Raw genomic sequence first — 15,773 nt, 5'->3', positions numbered from 1 at the left:
GCACAGAGCACCCCCGGCGCCTTGACCCGTGTGAGGTCAAGACTCAGAGAGGCAAACCCCATGCCCGCTAGGCTCCAGCGGGCCCATTCCAGCAAGACGCTCATCCCCTTCACAATGGCAATCCTCCCCCCCCCCCCCCCCCCCCAACGCAAACACACAGAGCCGGCCCCTTCCTTCTTGGTGCTCCCCACCACCTCTCCATCTCTCTTCCCATTTGTCTCTGGCACTGGTCACACCTGCGACGTCTGTCACAATCTTGCCCCCATACTCCCAACCTCATACAAGAAAGGACTTCGTCCAAGCTCAGCGGGGGACCAGACAGGTCCTCTATTTATAGGCCCTGCTCCTCCCTGATTGGGCACTTGACACAAGCCCACCCATAGGCTGACAAGCAGCCTATGAGCTGGCTCAGAAAATAAGCTCTGCCCAATCAGAGAGGCGGGGCCCGCACCGGCCAATCAGGTTATTCTCTGTCTCGAGAGGGTGCACTCAGGGAGGGAGGCACCTGGGAGCACGTCCTTGCAGAAAAGGCGCCCTCGGAGAAGGCAGCGGAGGACTTTCGTCCTGTATAGAGGACAGCGCCGGGCTCTGTTAACAGAGACTCTTGCTGCCAAGGAGGCTGCTGACTGTTCACTCAAGATTCTTGTTTTCCTTAGAAAACAAGAATAAACTCCCCTTTCCTGAGGTTGTCTGAGTCTTGGATCCTTCCCACGGAAGAGCTTCATTACCTGGCCAGCTCATGTCCCACCTCCTACCATGTGATGCCATGTGTTCTGGGCCACAGAGCTCCTCGGTCCTGATCTGAGCCTCAGACCCGAGCTCGTGCCCAGACCCTTGCGCTGTGTCCCGGGACCAACCGAGAGACCGCTCTGCAAGTCAGGTTCCGCTTTGAAGCGTTCTTGGGACGGTTACATTTCTCATTTGTAGTGTATGTATCAGTGACCTGCGTGTGCCACCTCTGTTACTGTGTACTTAATATTTTCCTGTCACTCCATTCACTATTTTGTTTACTTGTATTTAAAGACAAATCGTCCTGTTGCTTCCGTGAATGGAGACACCGGTATTCTCTGTAAATAAAAGGGAACTCTAAAAAGTAAATGCAATAAAACAAAATGTCTCCGTCTGTTGCCAGCTGGAAATCCGCTTTCTTAGTTTAAAGAGGAGATTAGCGGGCCGCCTGGGTGGCTCAGTCAGTTGAGCGACGGACTTCACCTCAGGTCATGATCTCGCGGTTCACGAGTTCGAGCCCCCGAGTCCCGCATGGGGCTCTGTGCCGACAGCTCGGAGCCTGGACCCTGCTTCGGGCTCTGTGTTTCCGTGTCTCTCTCTCTCTTTCTCTCTCTGCCTCTCCCCCACTCACGCTCTATCAAAAATAAATTAAAAAAACAAAAACACTAAAAAACGTTTTTAAAGAGGAGATTGGCAAGTGTTGGGAGGCTGTTGAAGACATGCCAGCACCAAACAGTGAGAAAGCAAAAAGATTATAAGAGGAATATCATTTTCACTAATAGGAGTCAGGTTTCTCTTATTCTGTGCCTAGGCACCTTCTGACATGGTCTCATGGGAAAATAAAAATAAAATATCATAAAAATATGACTAATATGTACATTTAATGTAATATAAAGTAATATAATATAAATTGAATATAATAAATGTAAATAAAGTTTTATATATATATATATATATATATATATATATATAATTTTTTTCCCTTTCAGTGCCTTTGACTCTGAACAGTTGGACCAGATCACGGATGGCGATATCTGACGTTCACAAAGCTGCACCCATGGCAGACATTGCTAATCAATTGCACCCTCTCATACCAGACATCGCTAACCGATCACAGCTCTCCTTCCCGCGAAGTTTGGGTACGGCTTTAGACTCCGCAGGCAGGTCCCAAATGATCATAGCTGGCACCTGGTGACCTATCTGGACCAGATAATCCCCCTGAGATTCCTTCCACAGTGGAAGGTCTTATCTTCCCAGGCCCGATTTTCCAGGCAGGGCTGGGGGCTGGAAAGCGGAGAGGGGCCAATTAGCAGACATGCCCAGGGAACATGCCCAGGGTCCCCACCGTGGTCTGATGAGAGGCTTGAGCTGGCGGTGAGCAGAATGAGGGGCCACCTTACACCAGGTGGACTGATGGGGCCGAAGCCACCATGTGACATGTTGTGGGTGGGTCAGAGTCTGTGCCTCCGGGGACAGGGCAAGGAGGAAGCAGCTGGTAGGGGCAGGAAGGGCGAAGCAGAGACAGGCCTGCCTGGGTCAGATCGCAGGGAGAGGAGCGGCACCAGCTGGGAAGCAGGCAGCAGAGAGCCCCGGGAGACCTGTCAGGTGCGGAGTGGGAAGCAGGAGGCAGCCGGGCAGACTAGGGGATCAGAGAAAGGGAGGGAGAGGTGGGCAGGCCTTCCAGCCTCTCAGACCTCCAATTTCTCGAACTATATTTGTTCCTCACCTCCCCAGTCCCTCTGGTATCCCTGCTCTCTCCCCGCTTCCCAGATCCCGCCCCAAGCAACTTCCAGCGTCCATGGTCACCGAGCAAATTACGGAGGAAACAGTCCATCCTGGGGTGAATACCTACCTCTGCCCTCTCAATTATTGGCATCCTGGATGACTTCAGAAAAGATTAAGAGGCACATTTATTTAGCCACTGCTTGCCAGGCGTTACCCTCATCGCCTGAAAAGACCCAGCAAAGCAGGTGTTTTGTCCCCCATTTTGCAGATTAGGAAACTGAGGCTCAGGGAAGTTTAAAAGTTTAAAAGTTCCCGGCAACGGATTAACAAGTGACAACAGCAGCCCCCTTTGCACGATTGTAATCGTAGTTGAGACCGTCCCCACCCTTGTGAGGCGGCAGCATCGCCTTGAGCTCGGGTCCCTGCTCAGCCTCCTCCTTGGTCCGCCTGTCCCCTGCCACCTGCTTATCTTAATTCTTCCACGTCCTCGGCCAACTGTATCCCAAACTAGCTGAAGAGTGGCTCAGCTTCTCTGGCCACAGCCCCGTGCAACAGGTCCCTCTCCCTCCCCAGTTCAGGAGACTCGTCCAGAAGCTTCCCATGCAGCCCATTTCCAATAAAGGCTCAGGTTCCACAGAGGAGGGTGTGGCTGTCCCTCTACTCCTCTCTGTGTTCTCCACGGTCGCTCCCCCACCCAGGGCTGGGGACTCCGCAGAAGGACAGTAGCAAGCCTCCTCTCTGTGGCCCAGCGCGTGGCACGAGGCCAGGTGCACAGAGGAAGATGATGCGTCTCCCGCCAGCTCCTCCCTCCCTCTGCGTCCTGGCTTCCTGGAATTGTAGACGGGGAACCTCTCCCCCCAACCTGTATCTCTCTCCCCACTCAGCACTTCCGGCCTTGCTTTCCCACAGCCCTTCGCCACCCACCCACCCCGCCGGGCCCTGCGATGGGAGCCTCGAGTGTGTCATATCATGGTGGTGGAAAATGTCTCTGAACAAGCCAGCCAAGGGGATGTCCCGGCTGTCACAGTGGCCAGGCCCAGGCACCCGTGCTGAGCTAAGTTTAATCAACAACCCAACCGCTTACCCCCCAACCCTCAACAACAGTGGCCTTGAGATAGGAGAACGCAGGGGTGAGGGCCCAGGGTTCCGGCGCCCCCCCCACCGCCGTCCCCCCCCCCCCCCAGCCAAACTCACTGGGGGACGTGTGCTGTCCTCTCAGAACCTCTTGCCCTCCCCTGTGACGCGGAACTCAGAAACTCCGTCATTCCTGTTTCACTGGATGGCTGAGAGACTGGGTAAGACGCTAGACGTGCACGCACTTGAGAATCAGTGAAAAAAAGCTTGCCCGGGTGAGTGCTAAAGTCCTCCCGGTTCAAATCCTTGCGTCCCCACGTTCTAGCTGTGTGGCCTTGGGCAAGTCACTGGCCACTCCGTGCCTTGGTCATCTCAGCCCTAAAATGGGCCCAGAGGGGCGCCTGGGTGGCTCAGTCGGTTGAGCGGCTGACTTCGGCTCAGGTCATGATCTCGCGGTCCGTGAGTTCGAGCCCCGCGTCGGGCTCTGTGCTGACAGCTCAGAGCCTGGAGCCTGTTTCAGATTCCGTGTCTCCCTCTCTCTCTGCCCCTCACCCACTCATGTTCTGTCTCTCAAAAATAAACATTAAAAAAATTAAAAAAAAAAAAAGAAGAAAGTTTAAATCTGATTTGGTCAACTGTTTTGACTTATAAGAGTTGGCTTTGCCAGTGAGGTAAATATGGCCGATAGTTTCCAGAAATTGAATGAACCAAATCTGTAGTTCTCAACAGTTGCTGAAATATATTTAAAGCATATGAAACATAAAATAATTGTTTCAAGGGGCACCTGGGCGGCTTAGTCGGTTAGGCGTCTGACTTCAGCGCAGGTCATGATCTCACAGTTTGTGAGTTCGAGCCCCACGTTGGGCTCTGTGCTGACAGCTCAGAGCCTGGAGCCTGCCTCAGATTCTGTGTCTCCCTCTCTCTGACCCTCCCCCGTTCATTCTCTGTCTCTCTCTGTCTCAAAAATAAACATTAAAAAAAAATTTTTTTTTAAATAAAAAAAATAGGGGCGCCTGGGTGGCGCAGTCGGTTAAGCGTCCGACTTCAGCCAGGTCACGATCTCGCGGTCCGTGAGTTCGAGCCCCGCGTCAGGCTCTGGGCTGATGGCTCAGAGCCTGGAGCCTGCTTCCGATTCTGTGTCTCCTTCTCTCTCTGCCCCTCCCCCGTTCATGCTCTGTTTCTCTCTGTCCCAAAAATAAATAAACATTGAAAAAAAAACAACTTTTTTTTTAAATAAAATAAAATGGGCTCAGAATAGTACCTCCTTCTTTCCCTCATGGTGTTGTTGTGGAGATCAAGTGAGTTAATAACACCGTGTGCTTCGCACAGAGGCTCAGGCGTGCTAAGTGCTCAGTGAAGGCAGCTCTTGAAGGGACACTAAAGGATCCTCGCAGGCCCTTGTCCCCACCGCTGTCCCTCCCAGCGCCTGCCACAGGGTGTTCATTGAGTGAATGTGCGTATTGCTGGATGGGTGAGAGAAGGAAGGAAGGGAAGGAGGGAAGGACACACAAGGTCCAAGAACCTGAACTTGTATATAGATTGGAACCAACGTGGACGGCAGAAAGGACAGAGCCCACAGGCCGTCACGGCCACATCTGGGTTGACAGCTGCCCTGATGACACAAGGTATCCAGAGGAGAGAGGCACTCGGAGGGGGCGGGGGACCCGAGCCAGCGCTGGCTGCTTCCTCCAAGGCAGCCAGAAAGCCGCTCCTTGGAGAAGCTTCCATGCCTCCAGCCTTTGGATCTGGGCCCTCAAACTGAACTGCCCGCAGGGGAGGAGCCCTGGCTGTGACAGCATTTTGAGACCAGAAGAAACGTACACGTATCTGTTGAAACTTGGACTTCTGTGTGCCTTGGAAGTTTTTTATTGCCTGCTGGGTTTTAGTCTTAAGAACTTATCTTTGGGCAGAGCCCTGGGAAGAGCACAGGACTGGGAAGCAGGTAAGCTGGGTTCCAGTCCCAGGCCTGCTGGTGACCTCCCCCCACCAGCGTGTTCCGGGAGCCCCCGCCGCCAGGAGGGACCGCACAGTGGAGGAGGACAGGCTGGGTGATGCATGAGGAGTTTCCATTCTGTGTCCCCGACTGTGGCCTCAACCCCCAAACCCCTGATCAGAAGCCACTCCCCTGACCTCTGGCTGGGAAAGTGTCAAGGGGCCAGGCCGGGACCTGCTGAGTCCTCCTCTAACTGTGCCTGCACACAGAGGCCAGAGGCCAGAGGCCAGGACCCAGAGCTGGGACAGAAGGGGTGAGGGGCCCCAAGGGGGAGGGACACAGACCCAGAAGGGGGGTGGTCCCTGGGGGAATCTGACATCAGGGGGTCCTGGGGTTGAATCCCAGCACTTCCTGGCTGTATGATGTTGACAAGTGACATCTGCACTTTCTCACCTGCAAACTGGAGTGAAATGGCCATTTTTCTTCTGGGGGGGAGGGGATGAGGCCAGCCCATGTCTGGTTAACTGTATCACAAAGTCACAGCGTCTTTTTTTTAATTTTTTTTTTTTAACATTTCTTCATCTTTGAGAGACAGAGCATGAGCAGGGGAGGGGCAGAGAGAGAAGGAGACATAGAAGCCAAAGAAGGCTCCAGGTTCCAAGCGGTCAGCACGGAGCGCGATGCGGGGCTCGAACTCACGGACCGCGAGATCGTGACCTGAGCCGGAGTCGGACGCTTAACCTACGGAGCCACCCGGGCGCCCCACAAAATCGCAGAGCCTTAGGGCCTCCATAAGGGTACCGGAAGCCCTTAGGAGCCTCGAATCCCTCTATAGGCGAGGGAAGCAGGGTCACTGAGGCAGTGATTCCTGCGAGGTCTCACACTTGAGTCGATGACAGGCCATCCTGACGGATTCTCATTCCTAAGGAGTGTCCCTAAGTGCCGCCGAGGGCCTCGTTCTCTGCCTGCTGCTGAGAGAACAGTCTGGCATCTGTCGCACTGTCTGTCTTCCCCCGGCTGAGCTGCGTCCCTCAAGGACCGGGACTGAGCCTTGTTTGTTTCTGCGGCCCTGGGGCCCAGCACAGGCCGGCACCCTGTTGGTGCTGACACCCGTGTAATGAGAGAGCGAGCGAGTTGCTCTACGTTCACCGTGTGCTGGGCAGAGGTGACAGAGGTGGCCTCCGGGGCCCCTACCGGGGCAGCCCCTAAAGGCTTGGTCAAGGCAACTGGAAAGATGTGCGCAGCTCACGGAGCTTCCTTTCCTCCCAGCCGTGAGACGGCTCCCAGAGGCCACAAGGAGGGGGAAGTGACAGGTTACATCTGTGTTTGTGAGGGGGCCGACCAAGGCAGGGGTAGCAGCTCAGACGTGCAGAGGGAACGTGCTTCTGAAGCAGGGAGGGCGCCCGGGTGGCTCCGTCGGTTCAGTGTCCGACTCCGGCTCAGGTCATGATCTCGCGGTCCGTGAGTTCGAGCCCCGCATCAGGCTCCGTGCTGACGGCTCGGAGCCTGGAGCCCGCTTCGGAGTCTGTGTCTCCCCCTCTCTCTGCCCCTCCCCTGCCCACGCTCTGCTTCTCTCTCTCAAAAGTAAAATAAAATAAAATTTTTTTTTTTAAATTTTTTTTCAATGCTTTTTTTATTTATTTTTGGGACAGAGAGAGACAGAGCATGAACGGGGGAGGGGCAGAGAGAGAGGGAGACATAGAATCGGAAACAGGCTCCAGGCTCTGAGCCATCAGCCCAGAGCCTGACGCGGGGCTCGAACTCACGGACCGCGAGATCGTGACCTGGCTGAAGTCGGGCGCTTAACCGACTGAGCCACCCAGGTGCCCCAAAATAAAATTTTTTTAATTAAAAAAAAAAGAAAAAGAAGTGACTTGAGGACTCAGGGTCACTTGGACCTTTGGAACAGTAGTCCGCGGCATTGCCAATAAACCCCTCTCCCCCTGCCCAGGAGGGGTTGACCTTGCATCCCCTAAAAGATATGTCGCAGTCCGAACTCCTGATAGCTATGAATGTGACCTTCTTTGGAGACAGGGCTCTTCACAGATGTACATCAGATGAGGTCATCAGGTGGGTCCTAATCCACCACGCCTGGCATCCTTATAAGAAAGGAGGGATCCAGAGACAGACACATGACATGCGACAATGGAGGCGGAGATTGAATGAATTCCAAGGACGGCCAATAACCTCTAACGCTGGGAAGAGGCAGGAAGCATCCTCCCTTAGAGCCTTCGGAGGGAGCTTAGTCCTGCCGACACCCTGATCACGAACTTCTAGCCTCCCGAGCGGTGAGAGAATAAATTTCTGTCGTTTGACACCACTCCATCGTCTGTACCTTATTAGGACAGTTCTAGAAAACGAAGACACCGCCTTGGAGCCTAGGGGAGCTCGGTCCTCCCCATCGCCTGTCTAGACAGCATCTGGGTGGCACACAAGGGGCCCGCCCCCGCGGCCCCCACCGCAGCCCCTGGACCTCAGAAATGCCAAGGGTTGCTAGCCATGCCCAAAAGCTAGGACGAGGCAGGGAAGGAATCTTCCCTAGAGCCTCCAGAGCGAGCCTAGACCTCTGACACTTGATCTTGACCTCCAGAACCGTGACAGAACGCATTTCTGTTGTTTCCAGCCCCGGGGATGGTAATTCTTCGTGGCAGCCCAGAAAAATGACACCGCTCCCATCAAAGGGATCAGGCCAGAGTCCCTGAGACGGGCGGTGGGACCCGGGGCAAGTCAGCCTCTCGTCCCCGGAACCTCGGTCTCCTCCTCAGCTGAGCAGAGTCACGGATTCCCACTCCCAAGCCTGGACTTGAGGCATCCCCAGGAGGGGCCCAGCTCGCGGCCCAGAGCTCAAAACACCCACCAGATCATCATCGAAAGAAATGACAGTAACCATCATTTGCTCGCTCAGCGAGCGTGTGTGTGTGTCCCGTGAGCCCGGCTGGGATCCAGTGGGGTCAGGACAGACCAAGCTTTTGTCTTCAGGGGGTTCCTAGCAGGCCCCACGCTGTCAGCACAGAGCCCGACACGGGGCTCGAACCCACGGACCGCGAGATCATGACCTGAGTCGAAGTCGGACGCTCAACCGACTGAGCCACCCAGGCGCCCCTGCCCGTCCGCACCTCTAATTTCACTCCCACCTCGGATGAAAAGAAAGGCCTCCCGTGTAGAGGGCACAGCACCCGCGAATTCTCTCCCCTTCCATCTTCCCGACTCCAGACGATTCTTTATCATCTCCCTCCCACAGCTGACAAGATGGCAGGTGACATGGCTCGCCAGGTCACTAAGAGGACTCCAGTCAGGTCCTCGAACTCTCCAACGTCTGGCTGGATCCTCGTCCCCTGAGTGTGGTGGGCCCACTGAGGTCTGTCCCTCCCTGTCCTGATGGATCAAGCCTGCTGTGTCCCTTGGCCTCCAAGCCTCACTGGCCAGGCCTCCAGGTGGCTTCTCTGTCCCTAGAGACCAAGGGGACCCAGTGTGAACGTGAAATGCAGATACCCTGGGAACACTGAGGCTCTTATCCCGTCTGTGTGGGAATGTGTCCCCCTGCCACGGGACAAGGGTGTCCAGGGCGCATGGCTGCCCTGAGGACCGAGAGGAGCCCTGACTCCGGGGCAGGCTGTCCCCCGCCCGTGGTGGCTCTCTGAGCTCTTGGGGAGTTGACATTCTTGCACTTTTGCTTTCAAACGCCCCGCTCAGCAATTTGCTGCCCCCCCCCAACCCCCCAGTCCCAGCCCCTCCCCCCGGGCTGTGGCCAATCAATGGCCGGGTGGCCGCCAAGTACAGAGGATGCCGATTGAACGAGGCCTGCTTTTCAGTCCGTCCGGCTACGGTCTGGGGCCACCTTGCCTTCTGAACGACAGGATGCGGCTCAGACGCAAGTCTCAGTCTCTCTGCCCCACACCCTCCCAAGAACCCCCTTCCCCTTGGAAAGTTTGCAGCGGGGGGGGGGGGCCGGGAGGAGGGGAAGAGGGGAGGCTGGAGGGAGGAGGGAAGATTTCCCGGGGGCTGCGGTGACAGGAGGTGGGGCAAGGCTGGGGGCTTCAGTCCCAGGGTCCCGGCGGGGGCAGGGAAGGTGCCCCCCACCCCCCTCCCAGCCAGAGTCCCCAGCCAGCCCCCTGCAGCCAGTGCGCGGTATAGAGCTGTGCCCTTCACCCCGACCCTCCTCACTCACACCTCCCCCTCCTTGCGACCCGGCTTCTTTGGACTCCACTCGGGTCAGCCCCTCCGCGTCTGCCTGGCCATCGTGACTTCAGTGTTAACGGCCACATCACACAACACACACATCACAAAGCAGGTGAGATGAATTGCGATAAGTTGTTGTTTAACCCAATACAGCCGGCGTGTAATCAATGTGGAAACTTCTCACTGAGGTGTCGGACATTCTTTGTTCGCCCTGAGGCTTGGATCTCACCACAAGCGCGTCTCAGGTCGGACTGGCCGCACCTCAGGGGCTCAGGGGCCCCCTGTGGCCAGTGGCCGCCTCAATGGAGAGCACCCCTCTATAGAATCAGGGAGGAGTTGAAATCACGTCCAGCTGAACGGAAAGTAGCAGCAGACCCCGCTTTCCCCCTTTCTGTCCCCGGACCACAGGGGCCCAGCCTCCTGCTCTCTCCCGGGCCACTGGCTCCTCCGGGGTCCCCAGTCTAAGTAAGGAGACCCACACGAGCCCCTGCCCCCGCCGCCCGGGCCTCTGCACAGCCCCCCATCCTCAGTCCCTCCCTCCCCCCCAACCTCATGCTCTAGGGGACCGGGGGCTGTAACCAGGCAGGAACGTCACCAGGCAACAGGCCTCAGGGGAGAGCTCGGATCTCCTGCACCTGCCCGCCAGCCTCCGGGGTGCCCACGGGGCGGGGTGGGGTGGGGCGGGCGCTGCCTGTCTCCTGCCTCCGGCCTGTTTACCTGGGCTCAGTCACCGTGCTGACCTGAACCCGGCCGAAGGCCCATGGAGCCTGGGGCCACAGGCCACAGGGGACAAGGGCCAGACAGCCCGGCCATGGCTCTGGGCCATTGATCCAGCCCAGGCTGGCTGGTGGGGGCAGGGAGACCTTGGCCTGGACAAACAGAGGCTCTGGGGCCTGCGTGCAGGCCCGGCACCCACCTGCCACTCCCAGAGGTAAGCGGGGGCCTCCAGGACGGGGGACCAGGATCTAAGAATGGCCCGGTGACAGTGTCCGTTCTGAGAGCCAGGCCTGGCTCTCTGGGGCTGGAGCCTCCGGCCCTGCTCTGAGAACAGGTCTTCAGGGCCCCGTCGGCCAGACAGCGACTGGGTAAGCAGAGGGCGAGGGGTCCCCAGAGCCGGGGTGGGGGCGAGACGGGGCAGCGTGAGGCCAGGTATATGGGCAGGCACGGGGGCAGTGGGGACACTGCGGGCTCCGGGGGCTGGGAGGCCTGGATTCCGGTGGGGCCGGTGGACCCTGGGCCAGGGACTGGGCGGAGGAGGGGCCCCGTTTGCCAGGCCGAGCTCCCCACCCACACTCCGCAACACTGGATGTGCCCTGCTCCCTACCTACGCACCCACCTGGGCTCTCGGGTGTGGGAGACGGGCCCCGAGCCTCACGCTGTGCCGAACAGGGGACCCTTAGGTCCCAGGCCCGGAGCTGCGTGCAGCCGGCTCCGCGTGTGCGTGCGCGTGTGTGAAGTTTGAGGAATGCACCCGTGAGTTCGTGTGTCACAGACGGATGTGTGTGTACCGGAACGTGTGTCTGCCTCTGTGATCTGTGTGTGGGTTTATCACATATTTATACCGTATTCGCGTGTGCGTGGAAGGGACTTTCACGCGCTCCCCCCACCCTCGGGCGCACACCACGTGGCTCGTAGCAGGGATCTGCTCCAGGCCCGGGTCCTCCTCGCTGGAAGGTGCCTTCCATGGCTCTAGATGAGATTTCTGGTCTGTTCCTCCCCGCTCTGCCCTGCGGTGGCTCAGTGACCTTGGGCAAGTCGTTTTCTCTCCCCGTACCTCATTTCCCAACTATTAGATAGAGATAACAAAGCAGAACATCCCAGGCTGCTGGAGGCTGAGATACAATGTGATTCGCAACACTGTCCAGTAAAGGGCTGGCAGGCAGGGGGGGGTGGCCCGGCCCTGCCCCCCCCCGCCCCCCCCCCCCGGGGAGCTCAGCTTCCGGTGGGCCGACTCAGGACGCTCCGAGGGTAAGGGAGAGCTGGAGGGCAGAGGGGCAGGTGCCAGGGAAGGGGCCAGGTGCTCAGATCAGAGAAGAAGCCGGTGGCAGTTGGGGCACACCCAGCCCTCCTTCCAGGGGCTCACCCTCAGGGGACAGAGAATGTCCCAAGGTGAACTGCGCGTTGATGGGGGAGGCCTGGGATGCTCCAGAGAAGCAGCCACCCCTCCTGAGGCACCCTGGGAGAACTGCCAAGAGGAGGTGGGAGGCGCGCAGGGGTCAGCTGGGAGCTGGCCAAGTCAGAGGAGGGCAGCCCAGGCAGAGGGAAAGCCAGGTGACGAGCAAGAACTTTCAGGGTTCCCGAAATGACCCGCGTGACGCTTTTCATGCAGAGCGAGCTCAGGGCCCTTGACCTGTATACCTCTTGTAGCATCTTCATTGTTAGAATTGATGGCCGAGAAGTCCAGCGTCAAGGGGAAAAAGAAAGCAGAGAGAAAGGAAGGCAGGAGAAGTCGGCCGGGCCACGCGTGCCCAAAGCGCCCTCCAGCTATCGGGAAGGAGCTGGGATCCCAGCATTCCCTCGCTTGACGACAATTACTGGGGGTCGAGCTCTGCCCTGGGAGCAGGGCACACAGCGGTGGGCAGAATAAAGCCCCTGTCCCGGTGCCCGCTTTCAGCCAGAGAGGAGACAGACAAAGGACACTCAGCATCATGCAGTGTAGGTCACCAGAAGGGCTGTGAAGAAATTCGAGCAAAAGACCCGGAGGGAGAGGAGCAGGCCTTGGGGCGAACCGAAGGAAAAGCGTTCCTGGCAGAGGAAACAGCATGTGCAAAGGCCCTGAGGTGCCGCGTGCTTGATAGTGGAAGGTCTGGCAAGGAGCTGGGTGTGGCTGCAGCAGAGGGTGGGAGAGGACAGAATGACACTCCAGGGCCGTGTCCCATAGGCTCTTGTGGGCTGTGATCTGGGCTTCGGGCTCCGCTCTAGGTGGAGGAGAGCGATGTGAGGCCCACGAGCGGGGCCCACGGTGAAAAGCCCGCTCTGGCGGTTGTGTGGGAATTCGCTAGTGGCGGTGACCACACAGCCGGCTACTGCAGGAGTCGAGGTGACGGATGATACTGACCTGGATGACGGTGGGAGCCCTAGAGGTTCCAGGAAGGGGTCGGGTTCTGGAAGCAGCTGGAGGGTAGAACCACAGACCCTTCTGATGGACTGAACCCTGGAAGCAACCAGGGAGGGGGGCACTGTATCATAGTAAAAGACAGGAGTCGTGGGTCATCTTCCCAGCTGTCACTTGTCACACCTGCCCATCTCCTGCTGGGCTGTCAGCCCCAAGAGGACGGGAGACAGGGCTCATATTCACCAGCGCGTGTCCCCCCCCCTTCCCCGTGCCCAGTGCAGAGCCCGACACCAAGCAGGTGCCCGACAAAAATGGAGTGGTTCGGGGGCACCTGGGTGGCCCAGTCGGTTAAGCGTCCGACTTCGGCTCAGGTCACGATCTCGCGGTTTGTGAGTTCGAGCCCCGCGTCGGGCCCTGTGCTATCAGTTTGGAGCCTGGAGCCTGCTTCCGATTCTGTGTCCCCCTCTCTCTCTGCCCCTCCCCAGCTCACGCTCTGTCTCTCAAAAAATGAATACACGTTAAAAAAAAAATTTGTTTTTAAATGGAGTCGTTCAGGGGGACACGGCAGGCAAGCCCCAGGTTCTGCCTCCTGGAAGCAGCAAGGTGTAGGAGAGAGCACCGTACCAGGGGTCTGGAGACCTGGGGGCCCTCGCCATTCGTTCTCTCATTCACGTAGCAGGGCCTGTGGGTTCTGCGGGGAAGCAGGGGTGAGGAGGACGCAGGCCTGTCTCTCCTGTGGGGGGAAGAGACGAAGCCAAAAGCCAGGCATCCTGGGGATCTGACCGCCCAGGAGAGGAGGCGGCCTACTACCCAGGGCCTGGGGACCCATCGCCAGGCTGGTGGCCTTGCACGGGGCCTTTAGGGATCCCTGCAGTCCTCAGGCGGAGGGCGTGGCTGCACAAAGGTGTGGCTTTGTGGGCCTGCGGGGTGATGTGCGGGTTGGGAGTTAGGGCTACGGGAGAAGGTGGGCAGCAGCCTGGCCATGGAGGGTCTTGGGCGCTACAGCAAGGGTGCAGAGGTGGCCACGAGGGCGTTCTGAGCAGGCGAGCGGTTGGAGGTGGGCAGGGAGTGCTGCCCGGTGACAGTGTGATGGCACGTTGGAGGAGACAGGAGATGGGGACCCCAGGGAGGAGTCCTCCCAGGGAGGAGTCTGCCCCAGGAGCCCAGGTGGGAGGCGATGGGGAGGTCCCGATGAATTGCACCCCCCCCCCTGCCAACTTGGGCTGGATCCAACTTGGGCCGATCTTACCTTGGGTTTCTGCCCAGTGGCTTTGCTAATACTGGGCTCCTCTGTGATGCTCACTGTCTCCCCCCCCCCCCCCCAGATGGGAGTGAGGGACACTTAGGAAGAAGATGAAATCCGTGGAGTGAAGGTCTGGTCTCGGGGGTGGGGAGAAGGGAGGGGAGGCCTGCTGAGCATCCCACCCTGGACTGCTCCCCTAGGCGCCTCCCCTAATAGACCTCTGACCTTCTCCGGGCCTCGTTTACCCCCCGCCTCGGTACCCCGATGATGCGTGAGCCAGCAGAGCATAGGGGTCGGGGCGCTACTCTGCTTGGGTTTACAGTCTGGTTCTGTTGCTCTAACCAACTGTGAGACCCCGGCCAAGCCGCTCAACCTCACCTCTGTGCCCCCAAGTCCCCATGGCGGGGCGAGAAATCCCGCAATAGCTCCTTGGTGATCCAGGCTCAAGAGTATATAACCAGGGGTGTGGCCACCTCTGGCAGAAGCGGTGGACCTGGGCTGAGAGAGGACCTGGGCTCTCCTCGAGCCAGCCTGTCGGGACGGCCAGTTTGTCACCAGGGTTGCTGCGGACGCTTTGGGAGGCGGGCGAGGCTGCCCCGACCTTCGCAGGATGTGCACCGGCCATCCTCGGCTGCGGCCCCGTGGGTACTGATGGCTTCTGGAAGAGCCTCAGCCCGGCTGAGGGTTGCCAACAGTCCCTCCTCCCTTGCACTCCGGGGGGAGGGGACACTGTAAGGGTCACTGTGGCTGGGAGCCAGAGACTTAACGCCAAGAGGAGCAACGGGGAGCAGGGACGCAGGGAGGAGGGCCAGGAGGCCCCTTGAATCCAGCCGGGAGAGCTTCGAGCTTCGCTGGGGAGCCCCATTTTTCAGAAAACCCACTGTATGAAAACCTAAGACGCAGCCCCAAGGAAAGCCCTCCCACCCCCTCACCCCCACATACACATCTGGGGGTGTATTTTAAAGCCACAGTGGCATTTATGGATGCAGTGAGACACTTCTCGAGGGTCTAGCATCCTGACCCTGCCGGTGGGCGGATGGCTAAAGGGCCTTCCCCGAAAAGCCAAATAACACCCAGAAGTTTCCTTGGGGGGTTCCGAAGATACAGCCGCAGACCCAGGGCACTGAGAGGGGCAACATCCGGTTGTTATGAAGTCATGATCTGTTAATGAACAGCTCATTTACAGGAAGCAGCCCAGGGTCCTGGCAGGAGCAGGGAGACAGAACCACACCCCCCCCCCCCCCCCCCCCCGCCCACCCCTGGGCTTGATCCCCACCTTCCTGCTGTGTGACCCTGGGCCAGTGTGGCTTAGCCTCTAGGGCGTCGGGTTTTTCATCTGTAAAACGGAGCTGATCGTGAGTGACAGATCCTCAAACCGCATTGGGAAATTGAGCCTAGGAAAATCCCGGACTGAGCTGTGGCTGTAACGCTCTGGCCGTCGGTTTCCTCCTCTGCCCAGTGGGTGCGGAACCTCGAACGGTGTTTGGAGGTTTGAGGCAGACACGTAAAGTGTCCACACAGCGTGGGCCCGAGGAAGGGGAACGCAGAGGGACAACGAGCCCCACGCCCCTGGGTGAGCGGATGAAATGAATTTTGTTCCCGAGACGCTCGATGAATTTTAGTTTGTGCCTCCTCTGGCCCCAAGACACTCTGCGCTGGAGTGGGGGGGAGGGGGGCGGAGACCAGAGGGACGCACTTCTGGAAGGGCAGGGGTGTGGCCCAGCATTATACTGGCTCAGGGGCTGCCGGGGGAGGGTTTACGTGAATGGAAGGCAGCGGTATTTCGGGACGCTGTGCCACGGAGAACCGAGAGGAAGGAAATCGCCTGAGTGGAC

At 58.3% G+C, this 15,773-nt stretch overlaps 1 protein-coding gene across 1 annotated transcript in view; it reads left to right on the top strand.

The window, feature by feature from the left end:
* The first annotated feature begins 10,383 nt into the window (after nt 1-10,383).
* TMPRSS6 (transmembrane serine protease 6) overlaps nt 10,384-15,773 on the top strand; it is a 40,589-nt gene continuing 35,199 nt past the window's right edge. Inside the window, 1 exon segment of the mRNA XM_043562486.1 lies at nt 10,384-10,571. The gene's annotated coding sequence lies outside the window, so the exon portion shown is untranslated.

Source organism: Prionailurus bengalensis, chromosome B4 (assembly GCF_016509475.1).
Source record: "Prionailurus bengalensis isolate Pbe53 chromosome B4, Fcat_Pben_1.1_paternal_pri, whole genome shotgun sequence".
Classification (NCBI taxonomy): Eukaryota; Metazoa; Chordata; class Mammalia; order Carnivora; family Felidae; genus Prionailurus; species Prionailurus bengalensis.
Note: the sequence above shows the minus strand (reverse complement) of the source record. Positions and strands in the feature narration are given on the sequence as shown.